This window comes from Bubalus bubalis, chromosome 8 (genome assembly GCF_019923935.1).
Source record: "Bubalus bubalis isolate 160015118507 breed Murrah chromosome 8, NDDB_SH_1, whole genome shotgun sequence".
Taxonomy (NCBI): domain Eukaryota; kingdom Metazoa; phylum Chordata; class Mammalia; order Artiodactyla; family Bovidae; genus Bubalus; species Bubalus bubalis.
Genome location: NC_059164.1, coordinates 107645718 through 107662926, shown reverse-complemented (window position 1 = coordinate 107662926; position 17209 = coordinate 107645718). Strand labels below are relative to the sequence as shown.

The 17209-nt window shown below is 38.8% G+C and overlaps 1 protein-coding gene across 9 annotated transcripts in view; it reads left to right on the top strand.

The window, feature by feature from the left end:
• Positions 1 to 17209, top strand: part of TPK1 (thiamin pyrophosphokinase 1) — a 386269-nt gene that overhangs the window by 30106 nt on the left and 338954 nt on the right. The gene's annotated exons all lie outside the window — the stretch shown is intronic.

Here is a 17209-nt window from a genome sequence, read left to right as displayed (position 1 = left end):
TTTGGTTCCTTTCCCTGGAGAATGGCGTTTAGAAGCCAAGTTCTCAGGGCTGCCTGTGCTCACTGCTGCTTTGCTGTTAGTTGCTTCAAGGCTCGCTCAGTAGATGGAGCCAGGAAAGTATGTTTTCTAACTCTTGGAAACACACAGAGCTACATTTATTTCTTTTAATATCTATCTGTGTGTATATTAAAACGCCATGAATTTACACTGATATCTGTCTTGGATTCTCACCCAGTATCACATGGTTCATTCTAGCCTTCCTGCATTCCTTACTTGTAATTTCTCTGACAGCGAGAAAGCTGGTTCTCATTATCTACGATATGTTTGTTTATTCATTCAAACCTAGTATATATACATATAAAGCACTTTGAGAACTGCTATCCTATAACCCTGTGAGAAGCAAATTTGCTAACGTACTGAATTTGTGTTTAGTTCTTGTTGTCTTAAACCTTACTGTATGCAGTCAGAATATTGTTTTCCAAAGTTACTTTTAATCTACTACTATTTGACACATGAAATAGTTGAGTTAAAGTTGTGTCTAGAGTAGAATAAAAGGAAAAAAAAACCAGGAAAAATAGGGAGTAAATCTAGGAATTAAGGCTATTTTTAAAGGAAACTATGTGTCATTGTGTTTCTTAGAATTTTTGACTTTTTGACTTTTGTGTCAGTTGCCCAGAGGTATTTTATAGATAATTTTGATTCAATTTGAAATTTGCCAGAGAGGTGAATGCAGTATTTAAATTTCTTTATTTGTATATTTTACTGATATATTATCAAAGCTTAGTATGTAAGAATTTAAAAGCTTCCCTTTTGATACGCATGAAAAAAGGTAGGTTATAGTACACACAAGAATGGCACGTTGTATGTTTTCAGCCTCATCCCTGTTACCAGTTGTTTTAATGTAATTGGGTAAACTACTTTTTCTTACTTTAAAGATCATTTACCGGAATGCTGTAGTATTTTTGCAGAAGTGAATGCAGTGTGATATACTGAAGCTCTCTTATAGTGGCCAAATTATTGTCCTATAGTTCTTTTTCTATAAAATGCTGAGTTTGAGAAAGATTGGTAACTATTGTCTATTGGTTATATATGGATAGCAACATTAAAAAAAGAAATGAAGGCTAAGAGAGAAATGAAGGCCAAGAGTCTAAAATATTTCTTATCTTTAATGGAGCATCTAAATTTGAATACCACACAGTAGTGACTGAGATGCTGAATGAACTAAGATTATGATTGAATAGGGTAAATCGGAAATGATTTAATAAAGATAAGATTAGGATAGGAGTTTGGACTAAATAAAACATTTGAACTGGAAAGCCATTGTAAAAAGAGATTGTATATTTAGGAGAGTTTAAAAAATAATGGTATATTTGCTCTGAGTCACATTTATCTGTCACAACTCATAGAAAAATGTCTATGTACATAGTCAGCTTATAGAAGTAACTTGATTTTAGCATCTGGGTAAATGCCACATAAATAGCCAGCTCATTGAACCAATCCAGTAGATGTTACAGTTTATAATATACTAGATAAATACACTATTAGAGAAAACATGCTGTTACAGTTTAATGAATATGTAAATCTATTCATTACTATGTGTTAGTACTCTGTGTACCCCAAATAATCAGGTTTTAATGTGTACCTTGGGAAGATTTGCTCGGTAACAAAATTCAGTGGTTCCTGTATGGATTAACTGCTGGTTTGAGTTCATTAAAGTTGTGTCCGTTAAAGAGTTGACTTAAAATACAGAATACAAAATGGGATCTCAGAAAAGCTATAAAAATCATTTCTTTGGCTTAATAATGTGGTTCAAAATTAAAACTGTGCCACCTGCATCTTATAAGTTACAGTAAGTAGTAGTAGTAAAACCAAATGTTTTATCCTGTTTACTTTTAAATTGTAGTTGATTTCCAATATTGTGTTAGTTTCTGGTGTACAGCATAGTCATTGTGTTATATACTGTTTCATGTTCTTTTCCATTATGGTTTATTACAGGATATTGAATATAGTTCCCTGTGCTATACAACAGGACCTTGTTATTTTATATATAATAGTCTATATCTGCTAAACTCAGACTCCTAATTTATCCTTGCTCATCCTCATTCCCCTTTGGTAATCATAAGTTTGTTTTCTATGTCTGTGAGTTTGTTTCTGCTTTGTGAATAAGTTCCCCTGAAGTAGGAAATGGCAATCCACTCCAGCATGGAGAATTCCATGGACAGAGGAGCCTAGTGGGATGCAGTCTATGGGATTGTGAAGAGTCAGATATGACTAAGCGATCAAATATGATCTGATCCTTGTAGCATATTTTAGATTCTACATATAAGTCATATCATATGATGTTTGTCTTTCTCTTAATTCACATAGTATGATTATCTCTAGTCCCATCCATGTTGCTGTAAATGGCATTATTTCATTCTATTTTATGGCTGAGTAAATATTCTTTATACACACACACACACACATTTATTTATATGCACTGCATCTTTATCCATTCGTCAGTGGACATTTAGGTTGCTTCCATGTCTTTACTGTTGTAAATAGTGCTGTTGTGAACATTGGGATGCATATGTCTTTTAGAATTAGAGTTTTTTCCAGATATATGCCCATATGAGATTGCTGGATCATATGGCAAATCTATTTTTATTTATTTTTTTGTCAAGAACCTCCATACTGTTTTCCATGTGGCTGCACCAATTTATCTTTCTTCCAGCAGTGTAGGAGGGTTCCTTTTTCTGTATGCCCTCTCCTGCATTTATTGCTTGTAGACTTTGCTTGTGGCCATTCTGACTGGTGTAAGGCAACAACTCATTGTAGTTTTGATTTGCATTTTTTCTAATAATTAGCGAAGTTGAGCATCTTTTCATATGCCTATTAGTTGGTTATCTCTATGTTTCTTTGGAGAAGTGTCTATTTCTGCCCATTTTTTGATTGAGTCCTTTTTGTTGTTATTGAGTTGTATGAGTTTTTTGTGTATTTTAGAAATTAAACCCTTGTCAGTTGAATCATTTGCAAACGTTTTCCTCCCAGTCTTAGGTTGTGTTTTTGTTTATGGTTTCCTTTGCTGTGTAAAAGCTTATAAGTTTGAGTAGGTCCCATTTGTTTACAAAAAATGATTTATTATAGATTGTTCTGTCTCTTTCTCCTTCCTCTTTTGCCCTCTGAGCCTTTAATTTTTTTTTTTTTTAACTTTACCCTTCTTTTTCCTTTAAAGCTGCCTTTCATGCTGCTCTTGATCTTCAAAGGAGTTTGAGAGATAAATGAAAGGAAATAAAGGAGTCCTCAAAAGAGATTTTTGAAGTAGACTGAAGATAAATACATAAGTTCTCAAAATCACTTGTGCTATAAATTTCCCTTTGTCTAAACAACCATTTGCTCTACTTGAGTCCTGCCTCATCACAGAGCCTTTTATGAATAGACAGGTTTCTTTTTATATAAAATTCTGTTAATAAATAACTTATTCCAACATATTCACTCTATTTTTTGACAGAACTAGACAGTATTTGACAACATATCCAAGACTAATTACTGCAAAACCATCAATACAGGATTGCATGGTAGTTGTATGTTAAATGGTTTTCTCTGCTGTAGAATTACATAAAAGTGAGGGCTGTGTGTCCTAAGCATTTTGTAAGTTATTGGATGTAGTTAATTGTGAATTTTTAAATCAGTTTTTGACCTTTGTGCATAGTTGAGGATAATATATTTGGCTTGGTTTAATGTAAATAAAAGTCAGTGGTGAATGATCCTAGGAGAACATCAAATTCAAGTTTTTAAAAGAAATATTTTGCTGATTGTCTCTAATTAACAAGAACTTTACATATATATAGACAGCTGTACCCAGAGTATATTTTTTGTTTGTAGTTTTCAGTTCAGAATATATTTTCTTAAGGAAATGAAAATACAGTGTTGGTTAAGGTCTTAGACTAGCCCATAAAAGCCCATTTAATGCATAATGAAGCAGAATTATAATACTGGTAATCAGATACTGTTCCTAGTTTCTGAAATTCTGGCAGGGAGCACCGAAAGTGGCAATGGATGGAATAACCTCCAGCTGGGAAGTAACAGCAGTGAAAGTCGTGGCTGGTGCATATGTGGGCTCTGAATCCTCTTGATGAGTTGATATTGCCCGTGTTATGTTCCAACTCAGTTTTCTTCTTCGAGTCTCTCTCTCTTTTTTTTTTTTTTTTGCATTAAAGCTCTACTTGCCCAATACATCATAGGCTGCATTATATTTTAGTCTTTTCCTTTCACATCATCATTGTGCGTGAGCAATTGTAACTTTCAGTTGTGAAAGCTAATTATAATGTGAAATTGAAATCTGAGTGTTCTTGAAGAAGTTTGGAATATATTGACAGGTTTTTCTTTGAAAATTACTTTAATTTCTTTTCTTAACTTAACTTAACTTAAGCTTTTAAGATAAGAACTAATTTTCCAAAGAGCTGTTCTCTCTCATAATGTCAGAATCCCACATGTAGTGATAGCAGGCTAAATTTTCACTGAAGGTTGAAAAGTAATTCTCCATTTTTAATGGCAACACTGTCAAACTCGTGGTAGAATGATGCAAATGATCCTTGTGGGCCGTAACTATTGGTATCCTACACATGTAATTTCAAGTGTATTCAGTCTTTATGCAAGCTTGAAATCGAGGCTGTTGATCTGATGCTTTGTACATGCCAACATTTTAAAGCTTATTGTATTTTTATTGAAAGTTCCTATGTAAAGTTTCTAAGGGACAACTGAATGAGCTGAGTTAGTCCAAAATTAAAGGTTTCGTGGTTTTCTGTCTTTGGCAGCTTTCTGCTCTCGAAAGGAATGGTGACATAGCATTTCTTCTAAACCTGTAATCTTCAAATTCACTTATCCTTCTTTCCCTAAACTTTCCTCTGTTTAAGGCTAATTTAATAAAGCTGTGGTTAACCCTTGAGAGTACAAGATTTCTTTGCTCTAAAGAGAAATAACCTTGAGATGTAAATGCTGTATAAACTGTGGTTAGTTTAACAGTGATCAGATGGCTACAGTTCTAGTCTGGTAATTCTGAACAGTAATTTTTGGGTAGGCTCTGGAGGGTATAGCATTAGTTTCAGATTGAAAGGGTCCTCTAAATTTAGGTTTGGCCTGTCTTTTCTTTAGATCTTGCACTGCACATTTGTAGTCCTTGTAGGAGGAGTACTTCTCTGCTGTGCTCCACTGCTGCAATTCTCCTGACTCCTCCTGAGACGTTGAGGCATTGTTTTCGGGGCCTCTTCGTAAGAGAAATCGTGTTGTGCTGCATCTGGGTGGTTGGATTAGGTGGTGTTACCTTTTCACCCCAGGAGCCTGTGGTCCTGGCCTGCCTGTTGAGAGTGCACGGCATTGTCTGTGGGCACAAGCAGCTGGTGCAGGTTCTGGAGAGCTTGACTGTCGGTGATGAAGAAATAAGATGTATTTCCTCTGATGAGCAGACCGTGGGGTTGAGACATAAGGTAAGGTATATTGTAGAGAATGGCTGTGAACCAAGGAATTTAGACTTGAATTCAATTAGGCTTCTGCTCTGACTAAATAGCGGGAAGTAGCTAACATGTTGAAGAAAGTATTTTTTACTGAAAAAGGGTAGTCGGCTTTCTATTTCATGTAAATACAGATAAAGAAGACTATCTGGACATTTATGACTGAGCCTGTAAAGCCTCAAAGAACAGTAAGAAAAATATGAAAAGTGAAAACATCTTTGAAATAAAATACTAAAAAAATACCATAGCAGTCTGAAATTGAATGCAGAGATATGTCATTAAAGGAAAAGGCTTAAAAGAAGTCGCATATGGGGGAGGAGTTTTTCAGTAACTTCAGGGTTCAAAATAAAGTCGTTTTTATAAAGTAAAACTTGATGATAATGTACAGGCAAGAATAAGTACATTTCCTTGCTACTCCAGGGTGCATATAGAGGAATGAGTATCATTTGCTATGAAAATATTTTTATTTGGACCTCCAGTGATATTTACATATTTGTGTGGAATCCATTTTATTATAAATTTAGTTGCACACTTAACTAAGGCACAGAGATGAAACAAATTACAGGAGGATAAATTGTTTAATAGAATGTCATAACAACAAGAGTAAAAGCTTACCGTTTTTCTTATATAGTCAGAGTTATCATTACTATAAAATTTCACTTTAAAAAGAACCTTGCATAAATGTAACTGGTTGTTTATTAACAAACAAATCCAGAAGCATGAACTCATTCCAGTTGTTGAGGAAATAGAATCTGTGTGATTGGTTATCCATTCCTTGAATTTTGTGGTAATAAATTGGGATTACTGACACTTAGTATATATAAACATGTACAATTTTGTGATTGGTTTGCAAATACTTCCTTTATATTCAGTTGAAATTAATCGAAAAATTGAAATATTATTCTTGAAAAGTGAACTTTTAAAGTTTTTCTTCCTAAAATTTTGTTAGCAATAATTGAGATTTTATGTTACATGAAGTTATGTTAAAATTTGCATAATGCTGATTGGTACAGGTTGGAGGTAAAAATGTAAATTGAATTTTGCAATTGAAAAGGAGCAGAACACATGACCCCAAAATAGGACATTTTGGCATGCAGATAATTTTGAGCTGAAGGCAATCAAGACCCGGAAGACTCAAGAAAAAAAGCTTTACCTCTCCCTAACTACCTGAAAGAATTTAGATAGAAATTCTGGCTCAGAACTGTTACTCGAAATAACTGTATCTGAATGACCTATCTGTGTAGCATCAGATCAGATCAGTCGCTCAGTTGTGTCCGACTCTTTGCGACCCCATGAATCGCAGCACGCCAGGCCTCCCTGTCCATCACCAACTCCTGGAGTTCACTCAAACTCATGTCCATCGAGTCGGTGATGCCATCCAGCCATCTCAGCCTCTGTTGTCCCCTTCTCCTCCTACCCCCAATCCCTCCCAGCATCAGAGTGTTTTCCAATGAGTCAACTCTTTGCATGAGGTGGCCAAAGTACTGGAGTTTCAGCTTTAGCATAATTCCTTCCAAAGAAATCCCAGGGCTGATCTCCTTCAGAATGGACTGGTTGGATCTCCTTGCAGTCCAAGGGACTCTCACGAGTCGTCTCCAACACCACAGTTCAAAAGCATCAATTCTTCAGCGCTCAGCCTTCTTCACAGTCCAACTCTCACATCCATACATGACCACAGGAAAAACCATAGCCTTGACTAGACGAACCTTTGTTGGCAAAGTAATGTGTCTGCTTTTGAATATGCTATCTAGGTTGGTCATAACTTTCCTTCCAAGGAGTAAGCGTCTTTTAATTTCATGGCTGCAGTCACCATCTGTAGTGATTCTGGAGCCCAGAAAAATAGTCTGACACTGTTTCCACTCTTTCCCCATCTATTTCCCATGAAGTGGTGGGACCGGATGCCATGATCTTCGTTTTCTGAATGTTGAGCTTTAAGCCAACTTTTTCACTCTCCACTTTCACTTTTATCAAGAGGCTTTTGAGTTCCTCTTCACTTTCTGCCATAAGGGTGGTGTCATCTGCATATCTGAGGTTATTTATGTTTCTCCTGGCAATCTTGATTCCAGCTTGTATTTCTTCCAGTCCAGCGTTTCTCATGATGCACTCTGCATATAAGTTAAATAAACAGGGTGACAATATACAGCCTTGACGAACTCCTTTTCCTATTTGGAACCACTCTGTTGTTCCATGTCCAGTTCTAACTGTTGCTTCCTGACCTGCATACAGATTTCTCAAGAGGTAGATCAGGTGGTCTGGTATTCCCATCTCTTTCAGAATTTTCCACAGTTTATTGTGATCCACACAGTCAAAGGCTTTGGCATAGTCAATAAAGCAGAAATAGATGTTTTTCTGGAACTCGCTTGCTTTTTCGATGATCCACCAGATATTGGCAATTTGATCTCTGGTTCCTCTGCCTTTTCTAAAACCAGCTTGAACATCAGGAAGCTTATGGTTCACATATTGCTGAAGCTTGGCTTGGAGAATTTTGAGCATTACTTTACTAGTGTGTGAGATGAATGCAATTGTGTGGTAGTTTGAGCATTCTTTGGCATTGCCTTTCTTTGGAATTGGAATGAAAACTGACCTTTTCCAGTCCTGTGGCCACTGCTGAGTTTTCCAAATTTGCTGGCATATTGAGTGCAGCACTTGCACAGCATCATCTTTCAGGATTTGGAATAGCTCAGCTGGAATTCCATCACCTCCACTAGCTTTGTTCGTAGTGATGCTCTAAGGCCCACTTGACTTCACATTCCAGGATGTCTGGCTCTAGGTCAGTGATCACAGCATTGTGATTATCTGGGTTGTGAAGATCTTTTTTGTACAGTTCTTCTGTGTATTCTTGCCATCTCTTCTTAATATCTTCTGTTTCTGTTAGGTCCATACCATTTCTGTCCTTTTTCGAGCTCATCTTTGCATGAAATGTTCCTTTCGTATCTCTGATTTTTTTGAAGAGATCCCTAGTCTTTCCCATTCTGTTGTTTTCCTCTATTTCTTTGCATTGATTGCTGAAGAAGGCTTTCTTATCTCTTCTTGCTATTCTTTGGAACTCTGCATTCAGATGTTTATATCTTTCCTTTTCTCCTTTGCTTTTCGCTTCTCTTCTTTTCACAGCTATTTGTAAGGCCTCCCCAGACAGCCATTTTGCTTTTTTGCATTTCTTTTCTATGGGGATGGTCTTGATCCCTGTCTCCTGTACAATGTCATGAACCTCATTCCATAGTTCATCAGGCACTCTATCTATCAGATCTAGGCCCTTAAATCTATTTCTCACTTCCACTGTATAATCATAAGGGATTTGATTTAGGTCATACCTGAATGGTCTAGTGGTTTTCCCTACTTTCTTCAATTTAAGTCTGAATTTGGCAATAAGGAGTTCATGGTCTGAGCCACAGTCAGCTCCTGGTCTTGTTTTTGCTGACTGTATAGAGCTTCTCCATCTTTGGCTGCAAAGAATATAATCAGTCTGATTTTGGTGTTGACCATCTGGTGATGTCCATGTGTAGAGTCTTCTCTTGTGTTGTTGGAAGAGGGTGTTTACTATTACCAGTGCATTTTCTTGGCAAAACTGTATTAGTCTTTGCCCTGCTATATTCCATATTCCAAGGCCAAATTTGCCTGTTACTCCAGGTGTTTCTTGACTTCCTACTTTTGCATTCCAGTCCCCTATAATGCAAAGGACATCTTTTGTTGGGTGTTAGTTCTAAAAGGTCTTTAGGTCTTCATAGAACCATTCAACTTCAGCTTCTTCAGCATTACTGGTTGGGGCATAGACTTGGATTACTGTGATATTGAATGGTTTGCCTTGGAAACAAACAGAGATCATTCTGTCGTTTTTAAGATTGCATCCAATTACTGCATTTCAGGCTCTTTTGTTGACCATGATGGCCACTCCATTTCTTCTGAGGGATTCCTGCCTGCAGTAGTAGATATAATGGTTATCTGAGTTAAATTCACCCATTCCAGTCCATTTCAGTTCGCTGATTCCTAGAATGTCGATGCTCACTCTTGCCATCTCTTATTTGATCCAATTTGCCTTGATTCATGGACCTGACATTCCAGGTTCCTATGCAATATTGCTCTTTACAGCATTGGACCTTGCTTCTATCACCAGTCACATCCACAGCTGGGTATTGTTTTTGCTTTGGCTCCATCCCTTCATTCTTTCTGGAGTTATTTCTCCACTGATCTCCAGTAGCATATTGGGCACCTACTGACCCAGGGAGTTCCTCTTTCAGTACCCTATCATTTTGCCTTTTCATACTGTTCATGGTGTTCTCAAGGCAAGAATACTGAAGTGGTTTGCCATTCCCTTCTCCAGTGGACCACATTCTGTCAGATCTCGCCACCATGACCCACCCGTCTTGGGTTGCCCCAAGGGCATGGCTTAGTTTCATTGAGTTAGACAAGGCTGTGGTCCTAGTGTGATTAGATTGACTAGTTTTCTGTGAGTATGGTTTCAGTGTGTTTGCCCTCTGATGCCCTCTTGCAACACCTACCGTCTTACTTGGGTTTCTCTTACCTTGGGCGTGGGGTATCTCTTCACGGCTGCTCCAGCAAAGTGCAGCCATTGCTCCTTACCTTGGACGAGGGGTATGTCCTCACCGCCGCCCTTCCTGACCTTCGATGTGGGATAGCTCCTCTGTGTAGCATAGCAAACATCTAAATACCAAACATCTGTTCTTACTGTCCTGTGAATTGCCCACCTTCCCTTGAAGCCCCAGATCCCTATCCGATTCCTTATCTCAGAATGGCATGTTAAAGCCTCAGCTTCCCTATTTGCCCTTGGATCACATACTCTTATGGGATCTCATGCATATGTAATTAAATTTGTTTTCCCCTGGTTAATGTGTCTTATTGTTGTCAATTTAATTACTAGACCACGAAAATAATCTCTAAGGGTATAGGAAAACTTTTTCCTCCCTAACACAGAAAGATTGGTACAGCTATATGTTCTTTTCTCCGTTTACTTAGATACAAGTTAGTTTCTCAGTTATGTCTGACTCTTTGTGACCCCATGGACTGTAGCGCACCAGGCTCTTCTGTCCATGGGATTTTCCAGGCAAAAATACGGGAGTGGGTAGCCATTCCCTTTTCCAGGGGCTCATCCCAACACAGATATTGATCCTAGGTCTTCCACATTGCAGGCAGATTCTTTACTGTCTGAGCCACCAGTATATTTAAGAAAACTTGCAATTAAGGGAGAATACAAACAAAGCTGGTGGAGGTGATGGAATTCCAGTTGAGCTATTTCAAATACTAAAAGATGATGCTGTTAAAGTGCTACACTAAATAAGCCAGCAAATTTGGAAAACTCAAGCAGTGGCCACAGGACTGGAAAAGGTCAGTTTTCATTCCAATCCCAAAGAAAGGCAATGCCAAAGAATGTTCGAACTACTGTACAACTGCACTCATCTCACACGCTAGCAAAGCAATGCTCAAAATTCTCCAAGCCAGACTTCAACAGTATGTGAACTGAGAACTCCCAGATGTTCAAACTCGATGTAGAAAAGGCAGAGGAACCAGAGATCAAATTGCCAACATCCGTTGGATCATCGAAAAAGTAAGAGAATTCCAGAAAAACATCTACTTCTGCTTTATTGACTACACCAAACCTTTGACTGTGTGGATCATAGCAAACTGTGGAAAATTCTTAAAGTGATCTGGTATTCCCATCTCTTTATCTGCCTCCTGAGAAATCTGTATGCAGGTCAGAAACATCAATTAGAACTGGACATGCAACAACAGACTGGTTACAAATCGGGAAAGGAGTACATCAGGGCTGTATATTGTCACCCTGCTTATTTAACTTATATGCGGATTACAGTGCAGTCCTGAATATTCATTGCAAGGACTGATGCTGAAGCCGAAGCTCCAATACTTTGGCCACCTGATGTGAAGAACTGACTCATTGAAAAAGACCCTGATGCTGGGAAAGATTGAAGGCAGGAGGAGAAGGGGACGACAGAGGATGAGATGGTTGGAATGCATTACCAACTTGATGGACATGAGTTTGAGCAAGCTCTCAGGATTGGTGATGGACAGGGAAGTCTGATGTGCTGCAGTCCATGGGGTCGCAAATAGTCAGACATGACTGAGCAACTAACTGAACATTTTTGAAGCTCTGTATTGTTTAGTATTTTTATAATAAATGTGAAATTAACACATTCATCCCTTCATATCTGTGAGGAAACAGTTATAGGACTTACAATGGATACTAAAATCAGTTGATCCTTAAATCCTTTATATAAAATGGTGTAGTATTTGCATATAACCTATGCACCTCTTCCATATACTTTAAATCATCTCTAGATTACTTACAATACCTAAATACAATGTGAACTTTACATAAATGGTTGAAATTCAATAATCTTTTGTAAAGAGTTGCTGGTACATGGCATATTAAAATTTTGCTTTTTGGAACTTTCTGGAATTTTTTTCCCTAATAGTTTTGGTCTGCAATTAGTTGAATCCACAAATGCAAAACCTACAGATGTGGAGCGCCAACTGTATTCTAGCCAGGCATATTTTAAAGAAGGAGGGGGTTTGTGGATACTGTAGTGTCTAAAGTTAACTGCAAGAAAGTCGTTTGATACCATTCTTGGAAAATACAAGGTGATGAAATTAGGGCTACATAGTTGCAGGTAGCTTTAGTTTTGACAGCAGAAAATTAGCTGTTTGGGAAAGCATCATGAAATATAATTTGAGAGCAGCCTTCTAATTTATCAGGAAGAACAAACTGCTCCTGTTTTAAAGTGTATCCATTATTCTAGGTACCCATTACTGACCTGTTCAACCTAGTAATGTTTACTCAAAACTAGATCGTTTGCCTATCTTTTAAAGACCTTACATTTCTTTTAAGTGTTATTTAATTAATTTTTGAATTTGCCTCCACTTACTATTAAGTTATTGATGAATAATAACCTGAAAAGTATGTAGCCTGATCAGATTGTGGAGACCTCCATCTGGACAGCATTCAATGAACGTTAGAGTCCTTAGAGACTTTTTAGTATTTCTATACTAGCTAATATATTTACCAGAATATTAAAAATTATTTAATTTTTCTGGAGGTACTTAGTGAAAATATTGATGCTCAGGGAATCTTAGTGTAGCTTTAAAAGAAAATGTTAATGATTTTTTTTTAGTGATACCATGTGTGGTTAGTCACTCAATCGTGTTGGACTCTTTGTGACCCCATCGACTGTAACCCGTCAGGCTCCTCTGTCCATGGGGATTTTCCAGGCAAGAACACAGGAGTGATATGATACTGGAATGTTGGTAAAATTCTGTGTACTTATTTCTGCTTCTTGCCCTGCTCCATACAGTATTCAGTTCAAAGAAGCGCTTCCAAAAACAAAAAACTCTTTAATTTGTTCCAGGTACTGTGCTAATCTTAAGGGTAACATTAATGAGTAGTCATCTAGGTCCTTCTGATTTAGGAGAGAGAAGTAAAGTGACGGATTAGCACAAGAATTGCTGTAATAAGAGTTGGTACTGGGGTATTTGCCAGAAGGATGGGATGGAGGCATTATTCTCCACCCCAAAGCAGAATTGGTGCGTCATTAATACCTAGTCATCTTGTTGTATGGTTGCAACTGTAAACAGAACCGTGGAGTGTGCTTAAATAGTTGTAAGATATTCAGGTTTTGAGTCCTAGTTTGAATGAAGGTCTGCTTGAGCTTTGTATAAAACTTTTATCTGACTGTCCTTCTGTTCTCTTTTTCTACCTATAAACATGCATGTCTACTTTATTTCAACAAAAGAGGAATAAGGGCTATTTTGAAGAGATAGTAGGATGAAAATGAGACATTACAATGAGAATTGTAGTGTACAGGGTCTTTGCCAGTGTCAGCCTTCATCATCTACTTCAGGCATCAGTTTAGTTCACTCGCTCAGTCGTGCCCAACTCTTTGCGACCCCATGGACTTCAGGCATGGTAGACACGAAATTTAACAGCTAGTTTTGACCAGTGACGATGGGCCAGGTACCGTGCTGTGTACGAGACAGTGCAGGTAAGACGTAGTCTCTGTTTTCAGAAGTAAATGGTCAAATCGGACGTCTGAAGTAGTGATAGAATAATCGCAGTACTGCTGTCACAGTGCTACTTCGGGTATGTAGTCGTTGGCATCAAGATGCATGAAATGGCGTGTGAATTAAATAGCTTTTCTCCTGGACACAGCCATCGCTGTACTTGTCCTGTCGGGAGGACAGTTGCTGAATAACGTTACACTAGTTCAAACCCGTGATACCATCGAGGACCAGGACAGGGTCTGGAGGGTTGAGTTAGCATTGGAGGAGATGATCAGTTTGTTCCTGATAAGGAACTAATGGTGGGAACAAGCCTGTAATGAAAGTTTTTCTTTTTGGTTACAGTGTTTTTTGTTTTTTAAATAGAAAAACTTTTCTATACATATATATAAGTAATGTGTGTAATATATATATTTTAGAAAACTTAAGAATTTTTTTGCCTAACGAAAAAATGACACTTTGATTCCACTTGCTTGACTTAGTATGAGTAGAATGTTAGATTTCTAATTAAAAAAGAATAGACCTGCAACAAACAACAAAGGTTTATTACTGTATAGCACAGGGAACTATAGTCAATATCTTGTAATAAGCTATAATGGAAAATAATTTTCAAAATGATATATGTGTATCTGTATAACTGGTACACCTTGCTGTGCACCTGAAACATATAAGTCAACTGTACTCCAATAAAATATGTATATATTAAGAGATGAAAAGATGAGTAACCAGGCTGTTTATAAGCAACCAAGCTAAAATTGTTTCCTTGGCCTTGGCTTAAACAGGTTGCCTGACCAGAGTTGTTGCTAGGGTTCACTCAACTGTTGACTACTGAATGCGTACTCTGACCAGGCATTGGAGGTACATTTGTACTTGCAGAATTTGTGTTTCGCTGGTGGAAAATAAACAGTTACACTCCAGAAATGTGTAACTTTTAATAGTAACGTGTCTGAAGGTGGTAAATGTGATGGGGAAAAGTAGAGAGGTTAGAAGGACCAGAAGTGTCAGGGCTGGGAGGCAGGGGTTGTACAGAGTTAAAGGGTGCAGGCCATGCGGCTGCCCTCGTGTCTCACACCAACTGTGAACTCAGGGGTCCTCAAGACCGCCCGCTGCTTTGGGAAGTTACTAGAAGGACACACAGAGCTCTCGAAAGCTGTTGTGCTCATGGTTATGGTTTATTACAGGGAAAGGATATGCGTGAGTAGAAAGGAGCCAAGGAAGGTGGTGCATAGGGTGGGGCAGGAGAGTTACAGACGTGGACTCTTGGGAAGCACCCAGCACCATGTATGATGTCCTTGGCAGCTTCATGCGACACGAGCCCTGGCTGTGCCAGCACTTGGTGTCCACAGTTTTTACTGGGACTCCTCACACAGGTGTAGTTGGCTGGCCTTATGGCTGGTCTCAGACTCATGGCCCTCCAGAGGTCAAGCTGACCCAAACCCCCCACCCTGAATCACACTGTTGTCCTGTCTTCCATGACCCAAGGTCCCCAGGCAAGTGGAGGCACAGTTACCACGCTTTATAATCCAGGGGCTTAGAGATTAGCTCCCAGAAGCTGAGGGCGAGGGCAGACCTCTCTACACAGATTGGACAAGTGACTGAACAGCAGCAGAAACTGAGTGAAAGGTGGGGATTTGAGCAGAAGGTTGACGTGATCTGATTCAGTCATAAACACTCTACTTTGTCCATCATGGATTTAGAAGATAAAGGGGGAGGCAGAGGAACAAGTGAAGAGGATGTTGTTGTCTAGATGAAAGGCTAGAGTGGATTGGATCAGGGCAGAGATAGTGTAGAAGGGAAGAAATGTAGGCTCCTGGGTGCTGTTTGAAAATAACCTTAAGTAGACGTGCTGATGGATTGATTGGGAGTGTCAGAGGAAGAGAGGAGTCAGAGGTGAGTTGGGTTTTTTTGCCTGAACTCCTATTAAGGAGCAGTGCTGAAGAGCAGATCAGAACTTTGGTTGTTGTTGTTCAGTTTCTCAGTTGCATCCGACTCTTTGTGACCCCATGGACTGCAGCACACCAGGCTTCCCTGTCCTTCGCCATCTCCTGGAGCTTGCTCAAACTCCTGTCCATTGAGTCAGTGATGCCATCCAACCATCTCGTCCTCTGTCATCCCCTTCTCCTGCCTTCAGTCTTTCCCAGCATCAGGGTCTTTTTCCATGAGTCAGTTCTTCACATCAGGTGGCCAAAATATTGGACCTTCAGCATCAGTCCTTCCCATGAACACGCAGGACTGATCTCCTTTAGGATGGACTGGTTGGATCTCCTTGCAGTCCAAGGGACTCTCAAGAGTCTTCTCCAATACCGCAGTTCCAAGCATCAATTCTTGGATGCTCAGCCTTCTTTATGATCCAACTCTCATATCCATACACGACTAATGGAAAAACCAAAATCTGTCACTGTTTCCATAATTTTCCCATCTACTTGCCATGAAATGATGGGACCGGATGCCATGATCTTAGTTTTCTGAATGTTGAGTTTTAAGCCAGCTTTTCCACTCTCTTCTTTCACTTTCATCAAGAGGTTCTTCAGTTCTTGTTCACTTTCTGCCATAAGGGTGGTATCATCTGCATATTTGAGGTTATTGATATTTCTCCCGGCAACCTTGATTCCAGTTTGTGCTTCATCCAGCCCGGCATTTCACATGATGTACTCTGCATAGAAATTAAATAAGCAGGGTGACAATATACAGCCTTGACGTACTCTTTTCCTAATTTGGAACCAGTCTGTTGTTCCATGTCTGGTTCTAGCAGTTGCTTCTTGACCTGCATACAGGTTTCACAGGAGATGGGTTTCACAGGTGGTCTGGTATTCCCATCTCTTTAAGAATTTCCCAGTTTGTTGTGATCCACACAGTCCAAGGCTTTAGTTTAGTCAATGAAGGAGAAGTAGATGTTTTTCTGGAATTCTCTTGCTTTTCCTGTGATCCAAATGGATGTTGGAAATTTGGTTTCTGGTTCTTCTGCCTTTTCTAAATCCAGCTGGAACATCTGGGAGTTCTCAGTTCATGTACTATTGAAGTATTACTTGGAGAATTTTGAGCACAACCTTGCTAGCATGTGAAATGACTGCAATTATGTGGTAGTTTGAACATTCTGTGGCATTGCCCTTTTTTGGGATTGGAATGAAAACTGACCTTTTCCAGTCCTGTGACTACTGCTGAGTTTTTCAAATTTACTGGCATATTGAGTGCAGCACTTTCACAGCATCATCATTTAGGGTTTGAAATAGCTCAGATGGAATTCCGTTACCTCCACTAGCTTTGTTCATAGTGATGCTTCCTAAGGCCCACTTGACTTCACACTCTTTAAGATATCTGGCTCTAGGTGAGTGATCACATCATTGTAGTTATCTGGGTCATTAAGATCTTTTTTGTATAGTTCTTCTGTGTATGCTTGCCACCTCTTCTTAATTTCTTCTTCTTCAGTTGGGTCCATACTGTTTCTGCCCTTTATTGTGCCCATCTTTGCATGAAGTGTTCCCGTGATATCTCTTAAATTTCTTGAAGAGATCTCTAGTCTTTCCCATTTTATTCCTTCCTGTATTACTTTGCATTGTTAACTTGGAGTTCTGCCAAGAGATTAGGGCTGGAGAGACACATTTGAAATCAGCAGCCATGAATGGGAGTAAAATTATGATAGTGGATGAGATCATCAGTGGAGTGAATGGCAGATAGAGACAGGAAGTGGGCCAAGG